Here is a 15,509-nt window from a genome sequence, read left to right as displayed (position 1 = left end):
CCATAGGGTAACAGCAGAACGGCCTGACTTACCCACAGAGGCAAGGACAAGAAGAGACAAACGCTGAAGAACGACAGACAGTTCCATCTCCGCATCGGGGTTGCTCCGAGTCGCAGTTATGGCCAGCAACCTCGGCTGGCTACGGACACAGCCGGATCCCTACCTGACTCAGAGTGGCTGACGGCCACTCAGCTGGCCCGGGAAACAGCCAAATCCATACTGCAAAGACAGCTCCGACTACTGACAGCAAAGCTCCATGAGGCGATGGTTCACCAATGTAGCCTAAAGATGGCAAGTGGCTGCTCTAGCCTTCCACCAGCAGGTTGCTCCCAGGGAATCTTGACAAGACAAACCAGCTGCCCACACACGACCCCAAGGCCACTTATATTCCAAGCCCCAAGATGGGAATCAGGTGCCTATGATTAACCCAACCAAAACAAAGGACAGCTGGAAGACCCGGAGTCCTGAGTCCATGGACCGGACCGCGAACCGGAATGCGGACTTCACGGACTGGACCATGACAGATTGTGATCCCGGTCTTTGGTGAAATTCCAAAGAAAGCTCAAAAAGTTCATTATATACACAAGTTTCACATGCATAGAGTAACCATGAGACAAACTTTTTCATCTTCTATTAACATAACTAGGCTGTTTTTTTTAGTCAAACACACATTGTGTCCTTTAATACAACATTCAGCATTGCTTCATAGATGAATTACACATTTTAATGGTCATTCCTCAGTCACTAGTCCATCAATATCCAGACACACAACATTCTTTGAGCTTACAGTGTACATTAATGCTTACATATAAGCAATAAGGCAGAGTCTGAAAGGATTCATTACTCAAACCACTTAAGATATTTAGTCATAACAGAGCAATGGTGTTTACAGACCTCACATGATACGGGATCAGAAAGAGTTAAGTTTTCATTTGAACTGACATATGTTCATTGTTTACAAATCACACATATTACAGCACAACATGTTATACTGCTGCTCCCCAAAACTTTCAGTTGCTGGAGTATATTTTAAAGAAGCTTCATGCATCACAAAAGGGGAGCTGGGGAGCTGCTCAGCTCTTTGCCCCATCTCCTCCATGCCGACCCAGTTGCCTACCTGCGCTGATCCCATGAGTTTGGCCCACATTCACCTAAATCTTTTCCATCCATTTACGTGTTTCCATGTCTTTTGTAATTGTACCACGTCTACCACTCCCCTCTCTGTTCACTCCATTCACCAAAGACTGTGGAAAACCTGCCCCTCAGGTCCCCCCTTTTACATCTTTCCCCCTTTACTTTACGTCTTTGGACTTTAGACTCCACTCTCCTGGGATTGTATGAGTTGTGGGGTGGTGATACATCTCTACCAAAGGATGTGTAGGTGCTCCTTTCCTCCCGGAGCCTGCAGGTCACCCTTTGGCAAGGTGTGGCACCTGCTTAGCCACTCCTCTACCCCTCACTCCAACCCCCACCAAGTCTAGGGAGCAGGTGGTGGATGGTCATATGAGCAGCTGGTGCATTTCGCAAGTCCCAGTTATGCAACCACTGACGTCAGGCAGACAATCTCTGAATGGCTGGAGTCATCCGTCATGTAAAGACTCAGCCCAGAAGATGGCAATGGCAAACCACATCTGTAGAAAAATTTGCTAAGAATATTCATGGTCAAGACCATTATCGCCCACGTCATATGATGCAGCACATAATAATGATGATCCTGGGATAAAGACTGGCTATTTAGCTCATCTATTCCCCTCATGATTTCATAATCCTCTAGGTCATCTCTCAGTATTCTGGAGGTAAACAGTCCCAGCCTCTCCTTACAATGATGTCCCAGTAACATCATTGAGAATCATTTCTGCACCCATTCCAGCATAGTAACACTTATCCTATAACAAGGTAACCAGAAATGCCCACAATATGCCAAGCATGGTCTCACTCTCTTGCACAGTTGTAATGACATCACGATTCTTCTACTCAGTGCTCTGATCAAGGAAGGTAACACTTTCACCACCCTGTCTATCCATGTCGCCATTTCATATCACACAGCTTTTGCCAGAGTTCCATGTATACAGAACTGCTACCCCATTTCCCCACATTACAGGATTCTGTAACACTTTAACACAATCTGATTACTTACATAGGGATGATCAAGTGGCAAACATTATTCAGCAAAATCTTGCTTTAAAATATAAGCTCAAAACTGAAATCACACCTTACTATAAAGAGAAGCCTGATCCACTTTTAGAGTCAGAATACCACAAATTTTATTATAACTCATCAGTTATTACAGGTAGGATAATCCGTAATAATCATCAGAATATAATAATACATGATAAACAAGCAAGAACACCTTGCTAATTAGATATAGCCATTCCAAACACACACTTACAAAAAGCAGTAAGTGAAAACACCAGAAATATGCTGAATTAAAAGAGGAAATTGAAAGACTTTGGAATATGAACAAGGTATACATTGTCTCGATAGTAATATCTACAACTAGTATCATCCCAAAGGCACCACACAATAACATTAAACAATTAGGGCTACTCAGCAATATCTATGTAAATCTTCAGAAGTCCACAATACTAAGCACCACTAGAAGAGTCTGAAAGTTCCTAGCAATTGACAAATGAGTGTCGTTGGCTATGCCCATAACTTCGGTTTTACCAGCTTGAGCTGAGAGAAAAAAATAATAATAATATAATGAAGTAGAAGGGAGAACACGAATCCTTGACAGTGAGTCCGTAGATTGTGTTCCGTGATCAGTTCAGTGTTGAGGTGGGTGAAGTTATCCTCTCTAGTTCAGGGGCCTGATGGCTGAAGGATAATATCTGTTCCTGAACGTGGTAGTGTGGAACCCAAGGCTCCTGTTCGTCCTCTCACCCACAGGTACTTCCTGACTTGCTCATTGTTTCAAGGTTTGTTTCATTTCATCTCATTTGCAGGATGGCACTTTATTTACACTGTTCACGTCCTCTATTTGACATTACTACCCTGGGAAAAAGATCCTAAAGTCTATGATATCTATATGTCTTTCATAATTTTATGAACTCCCCTCAGTTTCTGACATTCCAGAGATTAAATCACCCAAGTTTACCCAACCACTCATTATAGTTCAGCCCCTCGAATACACACACTAGCCTGGTAAAGCTTTTCTGCACCCTTTCAATAGACTCTAGTGGTTCCCAAAATGAGCAATATTGCCCCACACCTCAGGGTGGCAGGAGTTTCTAAGGGGATATAAAGATAAAGGAGGTACTAAATAGCAAGAAGCAGCTGAGGGATTACAAGCTTAATTTAAGAAATGAATTAATATTATAAGCATTTGATCTTCAGTAGCTCATAATTGATTACAATGATCACATAATCACCTTATATCTCTTGCTAACCCACCGTTCTCAGAATTTGCTTGAAGTACATTATAATTGGTTGAATAGCAATACAAGTCTTCTATATCTGGCATATCATGAGAAAACTGGACTGAAGAAATAGTGTTGTTTCTGGGCCAGGCTCACACATTATTTATTACCGTCCACTACTGTAGTACAGTGTTAGCACGATTCCCATTCTCTGATCACACAGTGACAGAATTCCTGTGAATTATGCAGTCAACGGCAGTAAGGTTCAGAATCTACCGATTAGAAAGTTCTTGACCACATTTCTCCATCCCACGGCTCAACTGATGTAATGCTATCCAATTTTATGTACCCTCAGGCAGAGTCAAGTTTTGCCTGAGCTATACTGACATCATAACTTTGCCCTTTATTGACTGCAGCGTTTGAGGTTGGACTTAAACAACAGGCAACTGTGGTCATAAAAATGGCAGGAGATCGAACAAAAAAAAATGTACAGGGTATAGTGTGGCGTGTCTGAAATATGGGTTTATTCCAGCATTAAGCAACCAACAGCAGCCAATGTGCCTGTTGTGAAAAAACGTTTTCAAATGAGGCAATGACACTGTCCAGACTCCTTGAACATTTGAAGAGAATACACTGATAAAAATGACAAGACCTTGGCTTATTTTCAGTCACTTTGTGAAAACTTCCAGCAATGGAAAAATCTTCAAAACACGTTTACCAGCACCTCACAACATAACAGTGATGGTCTGCATGGTTCATATAACATTTCATTGCTCATTGCTAAATCTGGAAATGTCCACACCATTGGAAAACTGATTCTGTCAGCAGTAAGGGAGGCTCTGAGTATCGTTTAGTCACCAGACTAAACTAACTAACAAGAGAAAATCTGCAGATGCTGGAAATTCAAGCAACACACACAAAGAAAGTGCTGAAGAAACTCAGCAGGCCAGGCAGTATCTATGGCAGAGAGTATAATCAACGTTTCGGGCCCAGACCCTTCAGCAGGGCTGGAGAAAAAAAGATAAGGAGCAGATTTAAAAGGTGGGGAGGGGAGAGAGAAACACAAGGTGATAGTGAAACAGGGAAGAGGGGAATGAAGTAACTAGGTGGGAAATTGATTGGTGAGAGAGATACAGGGCTGGAGAAGGGAAAGTCCAATAGGAGAGAACAGAAGGCCATGGAAGAGAGAGAAGGGGAGAGGAGCACCAGAGGGAGGTGACAGGCAGTCAAGGAGATAAGGTGAGAGAGGGAAAAGGGGATGGGAATGGTGAACGGTGGGGGGGGGGGCGGTGCATTACTGGAAGTTCGAGACCAAACAATTAAAGTGATTCCGATCAGAGACAACTCTGTTCAAAGATGAATAGATGAAATTTCTAAGAATAAGCAACATTCTTAGGACAACAGAATTTGCATTGCAGTTGGATGTGTCAACTTTGCCAAGCAATGAATCTTCGCTTGTTGGTTATGTTGGCTTCATAAAAAAGAAAGCATTGTTCAAGGGTTGTTATTTACAAGGGGACTAGAAACAGATACGAAGGGGGAGCAATATTTTGGGTTGTTGAGCAAGTTTTCAAAGAGAAAGACATTCCGCTCACCAAATTTCTTGCTTGTGCAACAGATGGGGCACCATTAATGCAACGATGCTGCTGCGGGCTCATTACCTTCTTGAAAAAAACTATACCTAACATACTTACCATTCACTGTGTAATTAACAGATAATATCTCGTCTCCATATACCCAAGTGATTGGCCGCACAAATTAAATACCGCCATTACAGTGGTGAGCCTGACATCAGTAGTAGGTAAATTATTGGAAGGCGTTCTGAGAGATTGGAAATACAAGTATTTGGACAGCCAAGGGCTGATTAAGGATAGTCAGAATGGCTTTGTGCACGGTAGATCGTGTCTAACGAATCTTGTAGAGTTTTTTGAGGAAGTTACCAAGAAAGTAGACAAAGGAAAGGCTGTGGATGTTGTCTACATGGACTTTAGTAAGGCCTTTGCCAAGATCCCAAGGAGGTTAGTTCAGAAAGTTCAGACACTAGGTTTCCAAGGAGAGGTTGTAAACTGGATTCAAAATTGGCTGTGTGGGAGAAGACAGAGAGTGGTAGTGGATGATTGCTTATCAGACTGGAGGCCTGTGACTAGTGGTGTGCCTCAAGGATCTGTGCTGGGACCATTGTTGTTTGTTGCCTATATCAATGATCTAGATAACAATGTGGTAAATTGGATCAGCAAGTTTGCTGATGACACTAAGATTGGAGGCCTTGTGGACAGCGAGGAAAGCTTTCAAAGATTGCAGAGGGATCTGGACCAACTGGAGGGGTGGGCCAGAAAGTGGCAGATGGAATTTAATGCAGACAAGTGTGAGGTGTTGCATTTTGGAAGGACAAATCAAGGTAGGACATACACAGTAAATGGCAGGGCACTGAAGAGTGTGGAGGAACAAAGGGATCTGGGAGTTCAGATACATAATTCCCTGAAAGTGGCATCACAGGTAGACAGGATTGTAAAGAAGGCTTTTGGCATCCAGGCACTCATAAATCTGAGTATTGAGTATAGGAACAGACACAAAATGCTGGTGGAACGCAGCAGGCCAAGCAGCATCTATAGGAAGAGGTACAGTCAACGTTTCAGGCCAAGACCCTTCGTCAGGACTAACTGAAAGAAGAGATAGTAAGAGATTTGAAAGTGGGAGGGGGAGTGGGAGATCCAAAATGATAGGAGAAGACAGGAGGGGAAGGGAAGGAGCTAAGAGCTGGAAAGTTGATTGGCAAAAGGGATACAAGGCTGGAGAAGGGAGAGGATCATGGGATGGAAGGCCTAGGGAGAAAGAAATGGGGAGAGGGGAGAGGAGCACCAGAGGCAGATGAAGAGCAGGCAAGGAGTTATAGTCAGAGGGACAGAGGGAGAAAAGAAGAGAGAAAGAAAGGGGAAAAAGATAAAAAATAATAAATAAATAAGGGATGGGGTAAGAAGGGGATGAGGGGCATTAACAGAAGTTAGAGAAGTCAATGTTCATGCCATCAGGTTGGAGGCTACCCAGACAGAATATAAGGTGTTGTTCCTCCAACCTGAGTGTGGCTTCATCTTGACAGTAGAGGAGGCCATGGATAGACATATCAGAATGGGAATGGAATGTGGAATTAAAATGTGTGGCCACTGGGAAATTCTGCTTTCTCTGGCAGACAGACAGTAGGTGTTCAGCGAAATGGTCTCCCAGTCTGCGTCGGGTCTCGCCAATATATAGAAGGCCGCACCGGGAGCACCGGACGCAGTATATCACCCCAGCCGACTCACAGGTGACATGTCGCCTCACCTGGAAGGCCTGTCGGGAGCCCTGAATGGTGGTGAAGGAGGAAGTATAAAGGCACGTGTAGCACTTGTTCCGCTTACAAGGATAAGTGCCGGGAGGGAGATCGGTGGAAAGGGATGGGGGGGAACGAATTGACAAGGGAGTCGCATAGGGAGCGATCCCTGTGGAAAGCAGAAAGGGGGGGAGGGAAAGATATACTTGGTGGTGGGATCCCGTTGGAGGTGGCGGAAGTTACGGAGAATTATATGTTGGACCCGGAGGCTGGTGGCGTGGTAGGTGAGGACAAGGGGAACCCTAACCCTAGTAGGGTGGCGGGAGGATGGGGTGAGAGCAGATGTGCGTGAAATGGGAAAGATGCATTTGAGAGCAGAGTTGATGGTGGAGGAAGGGAAGCCCCTTTCTTTAAAAAAGGAAGACAGCTCCTTCGTCCTGGAATGAAAAGCCTCATCCTGAGAGCAGATGCGGCGGAGACGGAGGAATTGCGAGAAGGGGATGGCATTTTTGCAAGAGATAGCGTGGGAAGAGGAAAAGTCCAGGTAGCTGTGAGAGTCCGTAGGCTTATAGTAGACATCAGTAGAAGTTGGGATGTTATGGGGAGGTTGTATAAGACATTGGTGAGGCCAAATTTGGAGTATTGTGTACAGTTCTGGCCACCTAACTATAGGAAGGATATCAGCAAGATTGAAAGAGTGCAAAGATTTACTAGGATGTTGCCGGGTCTTCAGGAGTTGAGTTACAGGGAAATATTGAACAGGTTAGGTCTTTATTCCTTGGAGGGGAGATTTGATAGAGGTTTACAAAATTATGAGGGACATAGACAAAGTTAATGTGAATAGGCTCTTTCGACTTAGATTAGGAGGGATAATTACGAGAGGACATGGCTTTAGGGTGAAAGGGGAAAGGTTTAGGGGGAACATTAGGGGGAACTTCACTCAGAGAGTGGTGGGAGTGTGGAACGAGCTGCCATCTGACGTGGTAAATGCGGGCTCACTCTTAAGTTTTAAGAATAAATTGGATAGATACATAGATGGGAGAGGTCTGGAGGGTTATAGACTGGATGCAGGTCAATGGGACCAGCGGAATAATGTTTCGACACAGACTAGAAGGGCCGAATGGCCTGTTTTCTGTGCTGTGGTATTCTATGGTTCTATGGTAAGTAAAATCAAGTTCATTGAAAGGGGTACACGCTGTAAAATTGTTGATGAAAAAGAGCTTTCACTCTAAATACTTTTTGCAATAATCTATGACTGCTTTTAATGTACAATTCTTATTTTCCTTCACTGTGCATTGTAAATCAAGCTTCTTTATGGTTTGTATGTAATGGTTGAACTGGCAGGGGATGTGGTCTGGGAGCCAAGGGGGGAGGTAACCCAAAAAAGTTTGGGAACCACTGCTCTACATCCTTTCTGCAATGCAGGACATTATTCAATGGGTACTTTCCTTACATTTTGCCCATTACGTCTTCCTGTACATGGATACATTCTCAAATGCCCTTGCCTCTCTTAGCTACTGCATCTGGTTTTACTTAAAACATATCCCAACAGTTTCCAGTTACGATGAAACAGTTGCTGACCTGACATCAACTCTCGCCAACAGATGCTTCCTGACCTGCTCAATGTTTCGGAGCTTGTTATGATTCATCTCATTTGCAGGGTAGCACGGTGTCCACACTGTTCATGCATAACATCAGCCAGACAATGACTGCACTTCAAAAGAATACTTTCACATCTAACTGCTCAGGGCCATCCCGAAAACACAATAAAGCATTGTATGCAGGAAAATCCTTTATCTGGAAAACATGATCTGCGAAATGCCTCCATAGCCAGTGGAAAAGACGCGGAATTATTATTATCTCCTCTTTAAAACTAAAACTTTAAAATGGCAGCCACAGCAGCACTGACCTGTAGCAAGTCATAACTCAACAGTAATGATATTTGCACAATGTCAGTGCAAGTTAACTTCCTTTTCTGTGGTTAAAACGCCTTTTTTTTTCTCGAAAACCTAAAATTGGCCGTGTTGCCACATAGGCCTGCAACCTCCCACCCTAACCTCTAAAGACTACGTAAATCTGAAACGGCAATTATTTGATGAACGAGCATTGGGTGTGTGTGTGGGTTATTAGTCTGGAAATGTACAGAGGCACAAGTGACCAGATGAAATCTCTCAAACCTGGCGGTGATGCGCAGAAAAGGGGTTGGGGGTGGGGGTTGAGGTTTTTAGCAAGTGCGAGAATTTCATTTTTTACGCATCTTCAGAAGAGGGGGAAGGGAACTTCCCAATAATGAATTGATCCGACTTTATGCATTGTTATTAACCGAGAACAAATTTGACGGCATTCCGAGTATTGTGCTGATATCTGACGGCGGAGACCTTGCTCCTGCACTGACATCTCCCCGAGGGGTGTGTTCCTGTTTAAGCAGAGGCGCGAGGAGCAACAAGTCGGTTTGGTAGAAAGGTGATTTACGGAGCAAATCCCAGGGCGAAAACATACACTCAGTGACCGTTTCACTTACCACAGACACCCTTTCAAACAACCGAGAATTTCCAGCGTTTTCTGCATTTACACGCATAGCATTGTTTTATTTCAATGTAGCTATTAACTTTAGTACAGTGCGGTAGCAAAATATAAAACTCTACCAAATACCAACTGGAAATACGGAACGAATTAGTTGAACTTCTTTAGTTAAAGAAAAAAACTTCAGAGAGACTATCAGGAGAAAGGAAATCCCAGGGAGAACCGATACAATACTTAAAATCAGGGCGGGGAAAGGGGAATAAAACGCTTAAAATAGAATGTGCCGATGGTGGAAAGAAAACTCAGGTTAGGCAGCATTTGTGGAACGAGGAACGGATCAGGTCGAAGACACAGAAAGGGGGCCGATGCGGAATCTAGACACGGAATGTCGGCTGTCCAATCTTCTCTTCCCCCCCCCCACTCACATGCTGATCGACCCACCGGGTTTCTGCAGTAAATTGTTACTACTCCACATTCACGTATCTGCAGTGTGCTGTCTAGAAGGAACCCCTTTATGAGTTTTGAGAAGTGACAGGCACCCGACAACAACTGGGGAGAAGAGAATAGATACAAGGTGGTGGGTTAGGAGACGGACGTTTAAAGGGAATGGCAGACGTTGAAACTAGATTAATTTATAACAAGGGGCGGCGGGTTAGGTAGAAGCCAGTATCATAATATTGTTTAAAGACTTGCAATCCTATAACAGCATGAAATGAGCGTATCAGCACGACAAGCAGTCACCCAACAGTTCGAAAGGCAAGTCCTACACCAGTACACCCCCTCCTTCCTCAGGGCACCTGTAGCCCCCTATTCCTCTCCTCCCCCCCCCATCTCATCACAGCAGCGCATCCCACCGGCACCATAAACCAATACCCTCATCAGATTCACCACCACACCCCTCACCCACCTACCGCAAAAAACAGGACCCCGATCACATCAAATGACCACCCTCCCCCTTCACAGCGTAACACCCCACCCACCAACACACACCTTCAGGGCACCAACAGTACAAATCCTCACAACAGTACAGGCAGCCACCATCCAGCGCATCGGACAATCCAGCTGGTCCTACACTAACATAGTTCTCACCAAACCCTCCCCGCCCCCGACCCCCACCAAGACACGAGGGAACACGGCGGAAGATGAGAAGCAGACAAGGCACCAAAGCCGGAGAGCAGCGCCCCTAATCTATCGCCATGGAAGGAAGTAGGCTCACATGCAAAAGTTCCGGCAAAGTTGCGGCTGGGGACTCGGCAATACTGCATGGATGCTGGAAGGGCTTCCAGCCCAGGTTCCACCCTACTCTTAACGAAGGGGCTCACCTCAGCGCCTTCCCCCAACTCCATCCAGTCCAGGGACACATCGCTGATGGTCAGCAGATGCGGTCGCGCTCTGCTATTTTTTTTGTGAATGGCAGCGTTGCAGGGCTGGGCGGGAACCCACGCCGCCGCCTCTGCCTGGAAGGAGGTCACGTGCGCCGACGACGTGGCGGGGAGGTTGGGTAAATGGAGGAAAAAACAGGCGCGAGGAGAGAAAAGGGAGCGGCGAAATGGGCGGGGCTACGCGCGGGAGGGGCGGGGAAGGCAAAGGGGTGGGGCTCCGCTCACTCTATAAATAGCCGACCCGCGGCAAGCAGTCGCAGTTGAAAGCAGTGAGCACGGTCGGAGAAGTTGGAAGTTTTGTTAATAACCCCCCGCGGGACTGGTGGTTCCTGGCAGAGCTGTCGACAGTATAGAACAGACACTATCACTGCTACTTTCTTCTTCGTGGCCAGGAGGAGCTTCCTGCAGGGACGCCCGCTCGCTCTGCAGCATAACGCTGCCATCCAAGGGTGTCTACCCACTCCGCCTGCGGAGAGACAGCTTGGTGTTTTCTAACTTTCGTACCCACCCACTGTCTGCCCGAGGATATCACAAGAAATAGATGTAGAATCCTTAAATGAAGGGACTTAAGATTCTGCATAGGTTTGGGACACATCATCAGTGATGTAACCCGGGGTCATCACACTGTCATGGGGAGAACGTACAAACTGCTTACAGACAGTAATGGGAACTAAACCCAGTATGCTGTTGCTGTAATAACTGCTATGCTGGCCTAAACCTGATGATGGGCTCATGCTTGGGAGTTTTTTAAGACCACAATGTCCGATGTTACAAGTGGCATCAGGTTGTCCTTTATCTCCTCACAGATAATGAAATGCACTTTGAAGCATAATCACTATAGTTATTTAAGAAAATCCAAAGCTATCACCAACATAATAGAATTGAAGTAATATGTAACTAAATGTAGATGTTAATTGTTTGCTTTGCGGAGATGTCTAAACAAGACTCAATGAGCTAATGGCAAAGGTATGAAAGAACCACTTGCGTAATCTTGCAAAATTTGTAGATTTCTCTTTCACAATGCAAGTTGCAATGTACCTTGTCCTCTACTATTCAGCTTTGAATACTATGCTCTCAGAGTGTGCTAATGTCCTTGAAGATAACATGTGACCTTTTGGATTAACAATTACCGATCTGTAATCGTGTGATATAGTATCTGTCCATTAGTCTATCAAACTCTGCTTAAAATGTTTATGTTGTTAAGGGAACTGTTGTATTTATTGACAGACACATTGAATAAAAATGAAATAGATTTGCCAGTTTTTGAAGGTATGTAGTGCATGGCATGACAGAAGTTATTGGCTAAATGTAATTTCTTCAGAAATACAGATTTTTTAATGCTCCTTTAAGCATATTCCTCTCAAGCAGTTGTTTCCAAACTGAGTTGCTGTCAGGTAGAGAGAATAATGATTGCAGTGGTCTAGATTTCAGGAGTTTGTGGGGTTTTATTAACGTTGAGATAATTTAGTTAGATGGTTCACAAAATGAGTAAAAAGATATCCAGTGTGCTAACTGCTTTCAGAGAAGGAAATTCTTGGGGCAGTCCTAGATCAATACAGGAGTAACCATGGCATTGGACATTTAAAGAAAGTGGAAATTGGAGAGATGCATGTCAATTATAAAGAATAAATAAACAGATGGGAAGCATCATCTGCTTGATTGTGCCAATCAAGCAGCTTGATGATTGGAAAAAGAATCATGAAAACCTGACAGAACAGCAGGAGTCCATGTGTACCACCTCATGCCAAATCACCATGCAATAAGATCATGTCTGATGTGATTTTTTTCCATTTTCCCTACCTATCCTCTTTCTTGTGAACGCTTTACAAGAACAATCACAATGAGACAAAAATAATAGCACACAAGTTTCACTGTGGTGCAAAACTGTCATTGTGTTGCTATACAGTGATAGTGATTAAGGTTGTGCAGGTTGGTTCAGGAATGGAAAGGTTGAAGGGAAGCAGCTATTCTTGAACTCGCTGGTTTGGGACTTCAGGCTTCTGGATCTCTTGCCTGATGGTAGCTGTGAGAAGAAGGCATAGCCCAGGTGGTAGGGATTTTAGATGGTAAGAGTTGCCTTTTTGAGGCAGCATCACCAGTAGATACTGCTGATCATGTGACGGATGTGCCTGCCTTTTATACTATGTATGTGTGGTTAAAAACCAAAGCTTTCAAAGTTCATTTCAGCTCCTCAATAGAATTATATGAAATTCTGAAAAGGTCAACACCTTGTGGAATAGACAGTTTATATCTATGGCTGTACAGCTGTCACTAACTTGCAACTAACAAACATTGGTATTACGAGAAGCAGAATACGTTAATTTATGATTAATTATTTACAAAACCTTGAACCGATGTTTATCCATTTATGCAGAAGCTAACACTTCAAACCTTTCTCACCGAAATAGTTCAAAGAACTGTGTTGTCAATGGTTGTCATTTTAGAGTTGGGTATTTCTTAAATGTAAACTAACTTGTTTGCCAATTACAACACAGCCAAAATGTAGGCACTGTAAACCTCAAAACATACTTTCTTTTCAATCATCAATCTTGGAAACACCATGCAAAATATTAACATACTTCTGGAAACAGTGTATTTCTTTGACTGAATGACGTCAGTTAAACAAAAATGCCACAGAGCCAAAAACATTTGACTAGATTAAAGCAATAGTATATTGTTCCTTATGTAGGGAATGTAATTACATAAGAACCAAAATCAACTCTCCTCAGTGACCATTAGGAATCTAATATTGATGTTTGAATGGAATTAAATAAAATATCTAATTTAGGAAAAGGATCTATATGATGAATAAACTCTTCTCCGGCTTCTAGTCGGGTACAGGTATCAATTATAACTGATGTTTCGATGACAAACTCTGCCATCTTCATCAGGGATGATGCCTTGGCATGTTTAGTCTGGTGGTATTTATACCCCCATTGTCCATCCCTCCCGATTAGTTAGTCCTTGTCCAATCAGGTTTCCACTCTCCCACCTTGTTCACAATCAAATTCCAGTTTTTACTTAGAGTGAGACCTTAATCTTTATTAAAATTCTTTTCCTCTAGCTTTATTTCAATGGCTTCCTTCACTGGGCTTCCTTTCTCTAATTTAGATTTATCATGAAGTTACTTTCAAAAATGATTTTACATGAAACTGAGGATAACTAATAGTTTCCAATTCATGCATGCAAATCAACACCAATGTTACTAGTTTAGGAGTATTTAACCTGAGTAATTAATTACAGTCACAGAGAAGAGAAAATCTGCAGATGCTGGAAATCCAAGCAGCACACACAAAATGCTGGAGGAATTCAGAAGGCCAGGCAGCATCTATGGAAAAAGAGTACAATCAGCGTTTTGGGCCTTTTAATTAGAGTAATTTCTTTCTGCTCAAAGGATAAGTCTTGGAATGTCAACTTCTTATTAACTACTATCCATGTTCATCATTTTAAGATACTAGTATGAAAAGCCCTTTTTTTGTAAAGTAGACTTACATTTAGCAGATTAAAACCCATGAAAGTCATTCCAGGCAGTATTTCTCCAAACAATGGGTAGACAAAAGTCTATTGGAAACATAATGTGGAGCACATCAAAACACTTTGTGAATCTCTTTTACTTTTAGCAGTTGGTATATAGGTCTCACCACCCCTCGGCTGGCTAGGCTAAGGAATGCAAGTACTGATGAAAGGACTCAGCCCAAAACATTGGCTATTTACTTTTTTCCATAGGCGGACCCTGGCCCGCTGAGTTCCTCCAGTATTTTGTGTGTGTTGCTTGGATTTCCAGCATCTGTAACTTTTCTTGTGTTTGTAAGGAATGCAAGGTTACTTTAATGGCTAGAAGATCTATACTATTGAATTGGAAAGAGATTAATCCTCCTACAACATTTCATTGGTTTTCTCAAACTATATCTTGTTTAAATCTAGAAAAAAATTAGAAGTGTTATTTTTGACCCATCTATTAAATTTGATGAGACTTGGAGACCATTTATTCAATAATTCCACATGATGTAATTTGTCCCTTGCCAATCTATTTTGTGATTTCAATATATAGGGAGAGGAACAGAAGTGGCGACACTATTGGTTCTAATCTGAGATATTATGATAGCCCTTGCTTTTCTTTTTTTCTGTAGTTTTCTTTAGTTTAGGTAGATTTTTTTTAGGGGATTTTTTTTCTTTTTCTTTTTTTACTATATTTTATGTATACTCTTTTTATATTTTGTTGTTAATCTGTATGATTTTGGGATGTTTCTAACTATGTGCTACCTGACTGTAAACTTTAATAATTATTATCAATTAACATAATCCCAATTATTTTGTGCTTTTTGTAATGTGTTTGTTGTTGAAACTAATAAAAAGATTAAAGAAAAGACAGGAATGCAAGGATGGCATCATTATGACTCGTGCTCTCCTCTCATAAATTGTATCAGAGATGTAATACATTGTCACATCGAACTCAGATTTGATGAAGGTGATGCCTTTGAATGTCAAGGACAAGTTGTTGGAGATGGTCACTGTCTGTCCGTTACGGGCCACATGTCTACTAATTGCACTCCGGTTTAGAGATCCTTTCCTGTTTGCTGTGTACAATTAGCTGTCACAGCAATGTTTACTATTTAAAAAGACAATTAACTTTAAAGAACTTTGAGATGTACAGACTATGAGGATGATGCTAAATGATGCAAATCCTTTCTCTAATGCAACTAGATATGCTTAATCTTAAAGCATACAGTATCATCATTAAGTTTCATGTACTGTATGCATTGAAGATATATTAACAGGTATAGTATTTCATACCTGGCATGAACGTTTCATTTGTATTGTAAATTTCAGAACGAATTATCATCTTTCAGTTTGTTTTCCTGCATTGGATATTTGCTTAATGCTAACCAAAATTAGAAGTGGCACAATAATGTAAAGCTGGCTGGTGGTGTAGTGGCA

General features: G+C 42.7%; 1 protein-coding gene across 10 annotated transcripts in view; it reads right to left on the bottom strand.

The window, feature by feature from the left end:
• The window catches only part of c18h15orf39 (chromosome 18 C15orf39 homolog), a 79,202-nt gene that overhangs the window by 38,152 nt on the left and 25,541 nt on the right, over positions 1-15,509 (bottom strand). The window contains exon 1 of one of the 10 annotated variants that reach the window (XM_063070833.1): positions 10,512-13,871. The exons of 6 other annotated variants lie outside the window; for them this stretch is intronic. The gene's annotated coding sequence lies outside the window, so the exon portion shown is untranslated. Of the gene's footprint in view, positions 1-3,393; positions 9,923-10,405; positions 10,429-10,511; positions 13,872-15,509 lie in introns of those variants that run through there. 3 more of the 10 variants (XM_063070839.1, XM_063070831.1, XM_063070838.1) reach the window with 3 other exon arrangements.

Source organism: Mobula hypostoma, chromosome 18, assembly GCF_963921235.1.
Source record: "Mobula hypostoma chromosome 18, sMobHyp1.1, whole genome shotgun sequence".
NCBI classification, from domain to species: domain Eukaryota; kingdom Metazoa; phylum Chordata; class Chondrichthyes; order Myliobatiformes; family Myliobatidae; genus Mobula; species Mobula hypostoma.
Note: the sequence above shows the minus strand (reverse complement) of the source record. Positions and strands in the feature narration are given on the sequence as shown.